Below are 5,072 nucleotides of genomic sequence, written 5' to 3' on the forward strand. Positions count from 1 at the left end.
CCCTGGAAAACCCAAGCTTGTCATCCACCATTAGAATGTCTGCAAACCAGCTGTTAGTTGCTCTTGTAAATACACCATGTGTTTCTCTCTCTCTCTCTCTCTCTTTTTTTTTTTTTTTGCAGTTTTTGGCCAGGGCTGGGTTTGAACCTGCCACCTCTGGCATATGGGGCTGACGCCCTACTCCTTTGAGCCACAGGTGCCGCCCATGTGTTTCTTTATCTTGAGAAATTTCCTGAATGTTTGGTGACATTGCCTCACAAAACAGCAGTACCAGTCACCTTTTAAATTAGGGAGAGAAAAGTACAAATTTCAGTTTTGTTCAATACCAAATGTAACCCCCAATTAGGCAAAAAAAAGATCTAAGCTGTGTGATTTTTTTTTTTAAGACACAGTTTCACTATATTTGTTGCCCTTGGTAGAGTGTGGTGGCGTCACAGCTCACAGCAACCTCAAGCTCTTGGGTTTAAGTGATTCTTTTGCTCAGCCTCCCAAGTCGCTGGGACTACAGGTGCCCACCACAACGCCTGGCTATTTTTTTTTGTTGTTGTTGTTTTGGCAGGCCAGGGCCGGGTTTGAACCTGCCAGCCCTACTGTACGTGGTCGGCACCCTAGTTGCCGGCACCCTATGTGATGTTTTATTAAGTGTTTTGGTTGAACTCCTATGTTATCATTCATCTTCAGAGAGTGCTTCTACTCGGTCTGATTGGATACAAAATCCAGGATTTTCCCCAATTTATAGGTTACCTTCAAATTCCATATACTTGGTACCCTACACTGCCAAGAGTGAGCTCCAGGAATGCCAGTGGAATCTTTCCTCAGTGGAAACTAGCTTATCTTCATCTGTTTCAAGGTTGGTGCTAATTTTGGTTATTGACCATTTTGGCCTCTGAGTGTAGGAGCTATTATGGGGACTTTCAGAGGGAGAATGAGCCACCTAAATAGCAAGATCTGAACTTGAGAGGCAGGAGAATAGAATAAGCAGATTCTCTGCAGACCCAATCTAGGTCCTCAGAGGTTGTTATACAACTCTTATCCAGGGCCACCTAATTGTGTTTGAGCAAGGGTCAGTTAAATTTGTTCACCCATAAATCTGCATAGCTAGCTATTAAGCATGGTATGGTTGGAAATTTACTTTATAGTATGCTATATAGCATGTAAACAAATTTAGTGAAAAGGACTCTACTGGATTTAATTCAGTGATACTATACACATACAATTACTTTTACCCACATAGGTAATTCCCGGTCTTAAATGCACAATGCCTAGAAGCATAATATACCTTTTGCAGGTGTCACTCAGATAGCTGTTCTGTATTTGGTAAGGATCAGTTTATTAACTGGAAAGGTTAGAATAGTGTTTGTAGTCCATGTAAAAAAGCAAGTAATAACTATGTTTAAAATACTGAGAACAATTTTCCACACTTCCTTTGGTGTTTTAGGGCGACTCTCTTTGGGTACACAGAGAGGCATTCATGGAATTGTTTCCTGATATTTTGGGCATTAGTCCACAAACCCAACAATTGTTCTGGTTTTGTGGCTAGAGTGTAAACTATAGCTAAAGCCATCTACTGATTATGGTACTAAGGATTTTCCCATTAAAAAAAGGGAAAGGATTGTGGTATATGTACACCATGGAATACTATGCAGCCTTAAAAAAGATGGAGACTTCACATCTTTTATGTTTACCTAGATGGAACTGGAACATAATCTTCTTAGTAAAGTATCTCAAGAATGGAAAAAAAAGTATCCAATGTACTCAATACTACTATGAAATCAATATATAACCACCTACTATAACTATAGTCCAGAAAGTAGAAGGGAAGAGGAGTGAGAGCGGAGGGGAGATATGGGAGGAGGGAAGGTATTCGGCGGGGGACCTCACCTACTGTGCATGATGCAATGGTACCTTTCAAAACTATTAAGATTTGAGTATAATTGTAATGGATGTGTTACTTAATGTAAGCATTTCACATTGTATATTGAAGGAGTACCCTGAACTCCATAAATGCATCAATGTACAAAGTTATGATTTAATAAAAAACAATTAAAAAGAAAAAAATAAATTAAGTAAATAAAAAAAAAAGGAAAGGAAAGGATTTGCATAACAGAAGATGAAAGAAAAAGAAGAAAAGTGAAACCTTTCCTGAGGGCAGAGACGTCTTGATCCATGATCTTGGGAAAGCTTTTCCATGTAGGATATTACCTACTTCTGGGGAGAAATTTCCCTGGCCATTTTTACATTAAAGTTTCAAACAGTTTTACAGTTTCAAGAGCCTTGGGCTCTTTTGAGTTGTGAGATGTGGACTCAAGGTTGGAAGCCCTGAAGCTTCACTGCAGAGTAGGTGGTGAGAAGAACTTGGTACAGTCCCTTCCAAGGAGGTTCAAGGGCAGGCTTCCTCTGATGTCATTTCTGAAAGACCTAATCCCTGCTTTTTCAACCATGAAGAGTTTGAGTGTCCAAGGCTGATGGATCACAAAAAGCTTCCTTTACCTGATGAAAATACAGATTGGCACAATGTGTTAAATCCTTGCAATATTTAGTCATTCTAGCATTTAGGAGAGCAGGAGATGCATAAAGTCCTATTTCTAGGATCATATGACTTCAAGTAACTATTCCATAAAGAGTCAATCTATGGGAGTAGATGTGATTGTCACTAAAACCAATTGTAATGCCTTTGGTCAGGGCAACCTGCTTGATTCAGCTAAAAATTTCAGTTTTAAGATGACATTTGTTCTTTCAATCTTTCCAGAACACTCAGGGTGATAGGGACGATGATGATGCCACTGTATCCATGACATCATATTTAACTCTTCATAATTTGCCAAGTAAAATGCATTTCCCCACTGCTGGAGGTTTCTCCAGGATTCCAGGATGCCCCATAAAGGAAATACACTTTCTAGTAATGTCTTAGCTACTGTCCCTGAATGGGAAAGCCTCTACTCAACCAGAAAACATGCACACTATTATAAGTGCATAGTGATCTCCCAGTGAGAATGGCAACTGAATGAAGTCTGTAAATATTCAAATAGTCCATCAGGTGGTAGAAATAGACCACTCGGAGTTTTCATTGTTTTCCCAGGATTGAGTCTGACAAACCAAACATTGGTTGCAATTTATTTTAGCAATTGTGAAACAGTCATTCCACCAATATATAGTTTTTTGTAATCTGAATCATTTTCTCTATTCCATGATGAGTTGTAGAGTGCAGACTTTTTAACAATGGAAGTTTCAATGACTTGGGAAGAACCAGGCAGCTATCCAGGCTCTCTGTGAGTCCACATTTAACATTAAATTTATGTTCTTTGTTTCTTTATTTGTTTTTTTGTTTATTTATTTATTTATTTTAAAATATGGGATGCTTCACGAATTTGCATGTCATCCTTGTGCGGGAGCCATGCTAATCTCTGTGTTGTTTCAATGTTAGTATATGTGCTGCCGAAGCAAGCACAAATTTACGTCCTTTTTTAGATACTAGTTTTGTTTTTCCAAATCAGGTGCATTGTTAAATAAGTCATCATAGGGAGCTGACTTGGCTCAATCTTACGGAACTCATTCAAATTGCCTATCCTAACAGTTTCAGCACTGGCAGATTTAGCATAAAAATCTGCCGGGGTATTCCCTTTATACGTAGGTTCAGTCTTAATAATGAGAAATCTGTGATTGTAACAGGTTAGGAGAAAGGAGTTCATCTATTTGGAGTCCATTTTTGATGGGGATCCCACTAAAAGTAACAAATTCTCTTTCCCATAGATGCTGAAATCATGGACTACTCCAAAAGCATCTCTACTATCTGTACATTTACTGAATTGCCTTTAGCTATATGACATACTCAAGTGAGAGCAAAAAGCTCCATAGGTTGAGCTGTCTTAAATAGGGGAGGAATTCCCTTCTCTTTTAGCTCATTTTGAGTTCTAACAGCATAGCTACCTGATTTTTTTTCTTCTAAGTTTTTGGCCATCAAGGGACCCATCAATAAAAGGTATTAACTCGGGTTTACCCAGTGGACTATCTAAATAATCAACACGAGGGGACCACTATTTCCAATACTGCACTTACACAATTGTGGTCTTCATCGTTAGATGGAGGTGAGAGAGTAAGTAGCAGGATTAAGTAGGTTGCAGCATTTTAGATGAAGATTAGAAGACAAGAATTTAATAGATGTTAGGCTATTTGCTGAAAAGTGCTGAGTTTGGTTGAAATTTAATAGACTTTCCACAGCATGTGGGGCTTACAAGTTAAGTTCATTTTCTAAAACGAGCTCAGAAGAAACTTTCACCAACTCGGTCCGGGCCTCTACTGCTTTTAAACAATTAGGCTATGCCTTAGCTACTGTGTCTAACTATGGGCTATGATATGCACTGAGCTTATACTTTCCCCTGTGTTCTTGGGTAAGAACACTTAATGACTAATTGTTAGGTTCACAAATGAACAAGGTAAAAAGTTTAGTGTAATTTGGAAGTCTGAAAGCTGGAGGATGTTTTAAGGCCAATTTTATTTGGTTAAAAGTTGCTCATGACTGTCTTCCTAGTGTGAGGTATGACTGCATCAACATTTTTAGGCATGCGTCTCAATGTACAGAATTCATTTATGAACTATATATGTTTACTAATGTACTAGTTGGATTGAAGTTTTAATGTTTTCTTCCCACACTTTAATGGATCAACTTCTGTACTCTTTCAAGTATATGACACTCCCTACCCCAAACCCCAAGAAGGTCACATAATGGTTTAAATAGCTACTTAACTAGTTTAAAGAGTTGTTTTTTTAAAAAAGAATTCCTTTAATCCTGATCACAGGAAAGGAAACAATTTATAATTTTCAGAGTTTAATCTTTGTCGTCAATATTTTGCCTTTTGGGTTTATTCTTTCTCTCATCAGAGCAAAAAATAAAGTTCTCAAGAAATAGTATGAGGTAGAGTAGTGAGCTGCTGGGAGTGGTACAAGGCAAGAAGTTAAGAGGCAGAGGAAAAGTTTTTTAAATTCAATTTCATTTTATGTATATTATGTGCCAGACACTAGGGACACCAAGCTGTGAGAGAGATGGTCTTGCTCCTGAAGTTGTTTTTTTTTTT

At 38.1% G+C, this 5,072-nt stretch overlaps 1 non-coding gene across 1 annotated transcript; it reads right to left on the reverse strand.

Annotated features, from left to right (window-relative positions):
* Nucleotides 1-3,344: 3,344 nt before the first annotated feature.
* Nucleotides 3,345-3,448, reverse strand: LOC111728169. The gene has a single exon (XR_002775553.1). It is a non-coding gene; the product is annotated as a U6 spliceosomal RNA (small nuclear RNA).
* Between the last annotated feature and the right edge of the window lie 1,624 nt (nt 3,449-5,072).

The sequence above is a fragment of the Otolemur garnettii genome, unplaced genomic scaffold (assembly GCF_000181295.1).
Source record: "Otolemur garnettii isolate 467f Iridium unplaced genomic scaffold, OtoGar3 scaffold00004, whole genome shotgun sequence".
In the NCBI taxonomy this organism is placed as follows: domain Eukaryota; kingdom Metazoa; phylum Chordata; class Mammalia; order Primates; family Galagidae; genus Otolemur; species Otolemur garnettii.